Consider the following 10,527-nt stretch of genomic DNA (forward strand, 5'->3'; position numbering starts at 1 on the left):
CATCAGTTCTTAGCTGAGTTCTAGCAAATCTGTGACACTGTCAAGACTAATGGGGTTGACCCTGAGGTCTACAGACTTATGCTATTCCCTTTTGCTGTAAGAGACAGAGCTAGGACATGGTTGGATACACAACCTAAAGAAAGCCTGAACTCTTGGGAAAAGCTGGTCAATGCCTTCTTGGCAAAGTTCTTTCCACCTCAAAAATTGAGTAAGCTTAGAGTGGAAGTCCAAACCTTCAGACAGAAGGAAGGAGAATCCCTCTATGAAGCTTGGGAAAGATACAAACAATTAATTAGAAAGTGTCCCTCTGATATGCTTTCTAAATGGAGCATCATAGGTATTTTCTATGATGGTCTGTCTGAACTGTCCAAGATGTCTTTGGATAGCTCTGCTGGAGGATCTCTTCATAAGACGCCTACAGAAGCTCAAGAACTAATTGAAATGGTTGCAAATAACCAATTCATGTACACTTCTGAAAGGAATCCTGTGAATAATGGGACTAATCAGAAGAAAGGAGTTCTTGAGATTGACACTCTGAATGCCATATTGGCTCAGAACAAGATATTGACTCAACAAGTCAATATGATTTCTCAAAGTCTGTCTGGAATGCAAAATGCACCAAGCAGTACTAAGGAAGCTTCATCTGAAGAAGAAGCTTATAATCCTGAGAACCCTTCAATGGAAGAGGTGAATTACATGGGTGAGCCTTATGGAAACACCTATAATCCTTCATGGAGAAATCATCCAAATCTCTCATGGAAGGATCAACAAAGACCTCAACAAGGTTTCAACAACAATAATGGTGGAAGAAACAGGTTTAGCAATGGCAAGCCTTTTCCATCATCTTCTCAGCAACAGACAGAGAGTTCTAAGCAGAACACCTCTGACTTAGCAACCATGGTCTCTGATCTAATCAAGACCACTCAAAGTTTCATGACTGAAACAAGGTCCTCCATTAGAAATTTGGAGGCACGAGTGGGACAGCTGAGCAAGAAAATTACTGAACTCCCTCCTAGTACTCTCCCAAGCAATACAGAAGAAAATCCAAAAGGAGACTGCAAAGCCATCAACATGGCCGAATTTGGAGAGGAGGAAGAGGCAGTGAACGCCACTGAGGAAGACCTCAATGGACGTCCACTGACCTCCAATGAGTTCCCCAATGAGGAACCATGGGAATCTGAGGCTCAAAATGAGACCATAGAGATTCCATTGGACTTACTTTTGCCATTCATGAGCTCTGATGAGTATTCTTCCTCTGAAGAGGATGAGTATGTCACTGAAGAGCAAGTTGCTAAATACCTTGGAGCAATCATGAAGCTAAATGACAAGTTATTTGGGAATGAGACTTGGGAGGATGAACCCCCTTTGCTCACCAAAGAACTGGATGACTTGTCTAGGCAGAAACTGCCTCAAAAGAGACAGGATCCTGGGAAGTTTTCAATACCTTGTACCATAGGCACCATGACCTTCAAGAAGGCCTTGTGTGACCTAGGGTCAAGTGTAAACCTCATGCCTCTCTCTGTAATGGAGAAGCTAGGGATCTTTGAGGTGCAAGCTGCAAAAATCTCACTAGAGATGGCAGACAATTCAAGAAAACAAGCCTATGGACTTGTAGAGGATGTTCTGGTAAAGGTTGAAGACCATTACATCCCTGCTGATTTCATAGTCCTAGAGACTGGGAAGTGCATGGATGAATCCATCATCCTTGGCAGACCCTTCCTAGCCACAGCAAAGGCTGTGATTGATGTTGATAGAGGAGAATTGATCATTCAAGTGAATGAAGAATCCTTGGTGTTTAAGGCTCAAGGATACCCCTCTGTCATCATGGAGAGGAAGCATGAAGAGCTTCTCTCAAAACAGAGCCAAACAGAGCCCCCGCAGTCAAACTCTAAGTTTGGTGTTGGGAGGCCACAACCAACTTCTAAGTTTGGTGTTGAACCCCCACATTCAAACTCTAAGTTTGGTGTTGGGAGGTTCCAACATTGCTCTGAACATCTGTGAGGCTCCATGAGAGCCCTCTGTCAAGCTACTAACATTAAAGAAGCGCTTGTTGGGAGGCAACCCGATGTTATATTTTATTTATTTTCTTTTGTTATTTTATGTTTTCTGTAGGATGATGATCATGAGAAGTCACAAAATCAATGGAAAAAGTAAAAACAGAATGAAAAACAGAAAGAAAAATAGCACACCCTGGAGGAAGAACCTGCTGGCGTTTAAACGCCAGTAAGGCTAGCAGATGGGCGTTTAACGCCCAGTCTGGCACCATTCTGGGCGTTTAACGCCAGAAAGGGGCACCAGACTGGCGTTAAACGCCAGAAAAGGGCAAGAAGTTGGCGTTAAACGCCAGAAATGGGCACCTGCCCGGCGTTTAACGCCAGAATTGGCACAAAGAGCAATTTTGCTCGCCACTTGGTGCAGGGATGACTTTTCCTTGACACCTTAGGATCTGTGGACCCCACAGGATCCCCACCTACCCCACCACTCTCTCTCTTCTTCACCCATTCACCAATCACCTCAACACCTCTTCCCCAAAAACCCTTCACCTATCAAATCCCATTTTTCTCTTCACCACTCACATCCATCCTTCATAAAACCCCACCTACCCCACCATTCAAATTCAAACCACTTTCCCTCCCAAACCCACCCATACATGACCGAACCATAACCCTCCCCCCACTCCTATATAAACCCTTCTTCACTCCTTCATTTTCACACAACCTAAACACTACTTCTCCCCCTTTTGGCCGAACACAAAGCCATTCCCTTCTCTCTCCTTTCTTCTTCTTCTACTCTCTTCTTTCTTCTTTTGCTCGAGGACGAGCAAACCTTTTAAGTTTGGTGTGGTAAAAGCATTGCTTTTTGTTTTTCCATAACCATTTATGGCATCCAAGGCCGGAGAAACCTCTAGAAAGAGGAAAGGGAAGGCAAAAGCTTTCACCTCCGAGTCATGGGAGATGGAGAGATTCATCTCAAGGGTGCATCAAGACCACTTCTATGAAGTTGTGGCCTTGAAGAAAGTGATCCCCGAGGTCCCTTTCAAACTCAAAAAGAGTGAATATCCGGAGATCCGACATGATATCCGAAGAAGAGGTTGGGAAGTTCTTACCAACCCCATTCAACAAGTCAGAATCTTAATGGTTCAAGAGTTCTATGCCAATGCATGGATCACCAAGAACCATGATCAAAGTGTGAACCCGGATCCAAAGAATTGGCTTACTATGGTTCGGGGGAAATACTTGGATTTTAGTCCGGAAAATGTAAGGTTGGCATTCAACTTGCCCATGATGCAAGGAGATGAACATCCTTACACTAGAAGGGTCAACTTTGATCAAAGGTTGGACCAAGTCCTCACAGTCATTTGTGAAGAGGGCGCCCAATGGAAGAGAGATTCAAGAGGAAAGCCGGTTCAATTGAGAAGGCATGACCTCAAACCCGTGGCTAGGGGGTGGTTGGAGTTTATCCAACGCTCAATCATTCCCACTAGCAACCGGTCCGAAGTTACTATAGACCGGGCTATCATGATTCATAGCATCATGATTGGAGAAGAAATAGAAGTTCATGAGGTTATATCCCAAGAACTTTACAAGGTGGCGGACAAATCCTCTACCTTGGCAAGGTTAGCATTTCCTCATCTCATTTGTCACCTCTGTTATTCAGTTGGAGTTGACATAGAGAGAGACATCCCCATTGATGAGGACAAGCCCATCACTAAGAAGAGGATGGAGCAAACAAGCGACCCCTCTCATCATCAAATCCCTGAGATGCCTCAAGGGATGCACTTTCCTCCACAAAACTATTGGGAGCAACTAAACACCTCCCTAGGAGAATTGAGTTCCAACATGGGACAACTAAGGGTGGAGCACCAAGAACATTCCATTCTCCTCCATGAAATTAGAGAAGATCAAAGAATCATGAGAGAGGAGCAACTAAGACAAGGAAGAGACATTGAGGAGCTCAAGCACTCCATAGGATCTACAAGAGGAAGAACAAGCCCCCATCACTAAGGTGGACCCGTTCTTTAATTTCCTTGTTCTTTATTTTCCTGTTTTTCGAATTTTAGTGCTTATGTTTATCTATGTTTGTGTCTTGTGATCATTAGTGTCTTAGTGTCTATGCCTTAAAGCTATGAATGTCCTATGAATCCATCACCTCTCTTAAATAAAAAAATGTTCTTAATTGAAAAAGAAAAGAATTGCATGAATTTTGAATTTTATAATAGTTTAATTATTTTGATGTGGTGGCAATACTTTTGTTCTCTGAATGTATGCTTAAACAGTGCATATGTCTTTTGAATTTGTGGTTCATGAATGTTGGCTCTTGAAAGAATGATGAAGAAGGAGACATGTTACTGAGGATCTGAAAAATCATAAAAATGATTCTTGAAGCAAGAAAAAGCAGTGAATACAAAAAAAAATTCGAAAAAAAGAAAGAAAAAGAAAGAAAAAGAAAGAAATAAAGTTGTGATCCAAGGCAAAAAGAGTGTGCTTAAGAACCCTGGACACCTCTAATTGGGGACTCTAGCAAAGCTGAGTCACAATCTGAAAAGGTTCACCCAATTATGTGTCTGTGGCATGTATGTATCCGGTGGTAACACTGGAAGACAGAGTGCTTTGGGCCACGGCCAAGACTCAATAAGTAGCTGTGTTCAAGAATCATCATACTTAACTAGGAGAATCAATGACACTATCTGGATTCTGAGTTCCTAAAGAAGCCAATCATTCTGAATTTCAAAGGATAGAGTGAGATGCCAAAACTGTTCAGAGGCAAAGAGCTAAAAGCCCCGCTCATCTAATTAATACTGATCTTCATAGATGTTTTTGGAATTCATTGCATATTCTCTTCTTTTTATCTTATTTGATTTTCAGTTGCTTGGGGACAAGCAACAATTTAAGTTTGGTGTTGTGATGAGCGGATAATTTGTACACTTTTTGGCATTGTTTTTAGTATGTTTTTAGTATGATCTAGTTAGATTTTAGTATATTTTTATTAGTTTTTAGTTAAAATTCACTTTTCTGGACTTTACTATGAGTTTGTGTGTTTTTCTGTGATTTCAGGTATTTTCTGGCTGAAATTGAGGGACCTGAGCAAAAATCTGATTCAGAGACTAAAAAGGACTGCAGATGCTGTTGGATTCTGACCTCCCTGCACTCAAAGTGGATTTTCTGGAGCTACAGAAGCCCAATTGGCGCGCTCTCAACGGCGTTGGAAATTAGACATCCTGGGCTTTCCAGAAATATATGATAGTTCATACTTTGCCCAAGATTTGATGGCCCAAACCGGCGTTCAAAGTCACCCTCAGAATTCCCAGCGTTAAACGCCGGAACTGGCACAAGAATGGGAGTTAAACGCCCAAACTGGCATGAAAGCTGGCGTTTAACTCCAAGAAGAGTCTCTACACGAAAATGCTTCAATGCTCAGCCCAAGCACACACCAAGTGGGCCCGGAAGTGGATTTTTATGTCATTTACTCATATCTGTAAACCCTAGGCTACTAGTTCTCTATATATAAGACCTTTTACTATTGTATTTTCATCTTTGGACATCTAGTTCTTAGATCAGATCTTGGTTCTTCTGGTTCCCTCTCTGGGGCCAAAGCCAATGATCACACTGTCACTTATGTATTTTCAATGGTGGAGTTTCTACACACCATAGATTAAGGTGTGGAGCTCTGCTGTACCTCGAGTATTAATGCAATTACTATTGCTCTTCTATTCAATTCCGCTTGTTCTTGGTCTAAGATATCACTTGTTCTTCAACTTGATGAATGTGATGATCCGTGACACTCATCATCATTCTCACCTATGAACGTGTGCCTGACAACCACCTCCGTTCTACCTTAGATTGGGTGGATATCTCTTGGATTCTTTAACCGGAATCTTCGTGGTATAAGCTAGAACTGATGGTGGCATTCAAGAGAATCCGGAAGGTCTAAACCTTGTCTGTGGTATTCTGAGTAGGATTCAATGATTGAATGACTGTGACGAGCTTCAAACTCCTGAGGGCAGGGCGTTAGTGACAGACGCAAAAGAATCACTGGATTCTATTCCGGCCTGATTGAGAATCGACAGATGGATAGCCGTGCCGTGACAGGGTGCGTTGAACATTTCCACTGAGAGGATGGGAGGTAGCCACTGACAACGGTGAAACCCTTGCATACAGCTTGCCATGGAAGGGAGTAAGAAGGATTGGATGAAGACAGTGGGAAAGCAGAGAGACGGAAGGGACAAGCATCTTCATACGCTTATCTGAAATTCCCACCAATGAATTACATAAGTATCTCTATCTTTATCTTTATGTTTTATTCGTATATCACCCATACCCATTTGAGTTTGCCTGACTAAGATTTACAAGGTGACCATAGCTTGCTTCATACCAACAATCTCTGTGGGATCGACCCTTACTCGCGTAAGGTTTATTACTTGGACGACCTAGTACACTTGCTGGTTAGTTGTGCGAAGTTGTAGTGATCACAATTTCGTCCACCGAGAGACTTGCTCTCTTCCTGCTTAAAAGTCTGAATATCCCTCCGTAGCTTAGTCAGCTTCCTTGGCGGAAAGTACTTGTTTAGAAATTTGATGACTACCTCACTCCAGGTGTTCAAGCTCTTCTCGGGTTGGACATCCAACCAATCTTTTGCTTGATCTCTCAAAGCAAATAGGAAGAGTATCATCCTGTAGACTTCAGGATCCATTCCATGAGTCTTTACAGTGTCACAGATCTGCAAGAAATCTGATATAAACTTGTTAGGGTCTTCTTGCAGAAGCCTATGAAATTGGCAATTCTGTTGTACCCGGATTATTAACTAAGGGTTGAGCTCAAAATTGTCTACTCCAATAGGAGGTGTACTAATGCTCCTTCCATAGAAGTCTGGAGTGGGAGCTATATAAGACCCCAAAGTTCTTCTGGATTGTGCATTCTCAATTGGATCCATAGTGATTTTTGGTATTCCTGCACAAGTAAGAGACAAATAAAAGTAGGAGTCTCTATGTCAAAGAATAGAGAACTCCTAGTGAGATACCCAAAGAGAAAGAACAAGAATTAAAAATATTAATTTTTTTAGAAATTTCGAAAATAAATAAAAAAAGGAAGAAAAAGGAATAAGAAAATTTGAAAAATTTAAAAAAAAAGAAAGAAATGGGTGTAAAAATGTTAAAATTCAAAAAGAAAAAGAAAAGAAAAATTAAGGAAAAACCAAACTTAAATTTTGAATTTAAAATTTGAATTTAAATGAAGAATCAAATAACTAAAATCAACGGAAAGATAAATAAGATAAACATCAATAATCAAGAGCGAAAACAAGATATGATTTGAAAATTTAAAAATTACTAACAAGAAACACCAAACTTTTAAAATTTAAAATAAAACAAACAATTAACTACTCAATATTTGAAAATAAAGATAAAGATTTGATTTTGAAAATTTAAAATTCAAAAAGGGAAGATCAAACAAAAGATTTGAAATTCAAATTTTAAAAACAAAGAGTCAATAAAGATTTAAAAACTTAAAATTTAAAATTTAAAGATTTAAAATTCAATTTTAAAATTTTAAAATCAAATCCAAGCAACTGAGATAATATTTGAAAATAAAAAATAGTTAAGATAATGAGCAAGAATCTAGAAACATAAGATATGATTTTAAAATTTAAAATTTACCCACACAAGACACCAAACTTAAAATTTAAATTCAAATAAAGATAAGATAAAGATTTTAAGAATTTAAATTTTTAAAAATTCATAATTTTGAAAAAAAAGTTTTAAATTTTTTTTTTGAAAATTAAAAAGATAAAGAAAACACTTAAGACACACGAAACTTAAAAATTTTGAAATCAAATGCACTAAATTTCGAAAATTTAAAGAGAAAAACACTAAAAGACACCAAACTTAAAGATTCTGAAATCAAACAAAAGAAAATAGCAAGAACAATTCGAATACTAAGAAGAAAAACCAGGAACAAGTTTTCAAAAACTAAAGAAAGGCCATACCAACTAAAGCTCAAAAGACAGAATAATACAAACCCAACTGTCTCCAAACTTAAGAACTCACATAAGACTCAAACAAAAGACGAAGATTACTAAAGAAAAGAGAAGGTTTTGAAAAATTTTTGAAAAAGAAAAATAACAAACACGCAAATTGAAAGAAAACAAATAAAAGATACCTAATCTAAGCAGTAAGACAACCGGTAGTTGTCAATCACGAACAATCCCTGGCAACGGCGCCAAAAACTTGGTGCACGAAATTAGAACTTCGCATAACTGCACCGGGTCGTCCAAGTAATACCTCAGGTGAGTGAGGGTTGAATCCCACGAGGATTGTCGGATTGAGTAAGCAGTAGTTATCTTGCAAATCTTAGCTAGGCGATCAGAAAAGAGTGGTTGTTATAGAAATACATAAAACAAAATAAGAACAAAAAAATAATACCAACTTGACGTAGAAACAATGATGAGGAATCAGTTAAGGCCCCGGAGATACTTGTTCTTCCGGATTAATACTTTTTATTGACTACTTTAACAATGAGTGCTTCATTCAATGGCAAGGCTGTAAGTGATCAACGCCACACCAATGGTCATTAATCTCCTCTGATCCACATTAACCACCACGCCAATGGTCAATTAATCTGAACGAGGGTGAAGCTCTAGCAATTCAATTTTTGATGATCTTACTCAAAATGCCACAGACAAGGTTAGATCTTCTGGATTGGAGAATGAAGCTCAGGATTCTAGCCTTAGTGCCACAGAAACCTAAGTGTTCCGAGGGTTACCTGAAACTGTAGGTTGATCTCGAACGAGATCTCTGGTGGTAGTCGGCGTTTTCATGTCCGACTTGTTGGACTTGGTGGTGCTGCTGATCCTTCATCACCGGAGGGTGGTGGTACCTGCAAGAGACTCCGATGCTTAAGTTAGCACATGCTTTAGGCAGGTTTTTAGTAGAATCAGAGTATGAGTTATACCTGGGTGCTCCAGTGTATTTATAGTAGTGTGGAGTGACCTTTCTAGAGATAAGATAGTTATCTTATCTTATCTTTGAGTGAAGTCATCTTATCTTTTTAGAGAAATCACCTTATCTTTCTAGGCTCTTGCCGCCTTTAGATTGGGATGTGTTCCTTTGTTTGGGCCTACTTTGGACTTCTATGGCGATCTGGCCTAACTCTTTAAGAAGAGGTCGGTGGTGACCCAACCTGAAGAGGTCAATCACTTGTGTCTTTAATTAGCCCGGGTCGCATAGCTCGACCCTGGGTATGAACAGTGCCCCTGCTTGGGCTCGGTCTTTCCTTTGAGGTCGTGTCTTTTTAGACTTCGACCCCTTTTTGGGAAGCTGTGCTCGAGCATTTTTGTCGATCTCTTGTAGAACTCCTGTTAGGTTTAGCCTGCTTTAAAATGCGAAGCGTTTCTTTATTTGTAGCACGCGTTTTTTATTTCCTTGGAAACGTGCGAGGGTTTAATGCTTATTAACTCCTCTTGCCTTTCCTTATTTCCCTCTTTTACACCTCATTTTGAATTTTAAAAGGCTTGCTTTCAGTTTTCTTCTTCTCCTTTCTCTTCGCCCTTTGCTGCATCATTCACTGAAGTGCTTTGTTCCTTCTGCTTTTCTCACGCTTCGAGGCTTTTCTGTTTTCTCCAGTTCGAGAGGTGTTCACCGGTGCAAATTTCAATCGTTGTTTCTTCTTTCGTGCTTGCTTCCTCTTCCTTTACAGGTTGGTAACTCTTCCTCCCTTCTTTACTTCGACAATTTCCTTGGTATTTGCATGTCTGCAAAATTTTGGTTCTCACCGAGTCTGCATCTAAAAGCTTGATCCTTTTTTTCCAAAGATTGCGTCTTTTTATTTTTGATCAATGCTGCGATTCCCTTTACCTGCTCCTGCCGTAGGAAAAATGCGTTCTTGCTTCCCATAGGGTTTTTTTTGCTTCTTTAGGGATTTTTGGCGTCACTGTTCCTGTCTCTTAGCTTTTTGTTTGAATCGATGGTATAGAAAGGTTGTAACTTTGATGATGAACTATTGGTAGAAGAAAAAGTTTGTAGCTTTTTGATGATTTTGCGTGGTCTGTTGATGGTAATGGCTTGTGCTGTTTGTATGGGGTAACATTGCCAGAGAAGATTTGTGTTTTTCTTTTGAGAGATGTTAGGGCATAGACTGTTGAGTTCCTTCTTTCCGGGTTATTGCCTTGTTACTGCCTCCAAAGGGTGCCCCTGGGTTTTAGTGTGAGTCTTGGGGTTTCCCTTTTTACTGCCGTATCTAACTCTTGCTATTCATGTGTTTATTGTCCAAGTTGTTTCCTTGATTTGCCCGAGTTGTTTGGTAGTAACCCAATTTTTCTTTTTCTTACTATATGAATAGTTGACCCATGTCTTCCCGTAAAAACATTGTTGAGATGTCTACTAAGATCCCAGATGGCATGTCTGACTGGCTAGACTCCATTCTTTTGATGTGTGTTACTGTGGCTGACCCAGGGTACTGTGTGCGACTTAGGAGGCACTATAGGATTTGTAGTAATAGGGATCAATAGAAAGATTATAAGCTGGTGTCGCCTGAT

At 39.9% G+C, this 10,527-nt stretch overlaps 1 non-coding gene across 1 annotated transcript; it reads right to left on the reverse strand.

Moving 5' to 3' along the window:
- Positions 1–210: 210 nt before the first annotated feature.
- On the reverse strand, positions 211–318 carry LOC112713520 (small nucleolar RNA R71). Its single transcript, XR_003158493.1, has one exon. It is a non-coding gene; the product is annotated as a small nucleolar RNA R71 (small nucleolar RNA).
- Between the last annotated feature and the right edge of the window lie 10,209 nt (positions 319–10,527).

Source organism: Arachis hypogaea, chromosome 9, assembly GCF_003086295.3.
Source record: "Arachis hypogaea cultivar Tifrunner chromosome 9, arahy.Tifrunner.gnm2.J5K5, whole genome shotgun sequence".
NCBI lineage: Eukaryota > Viridiplantae > Streptophyta > Magnoliopsida > Fabales > Fabaceae > Arachis > Arachis hypogaea.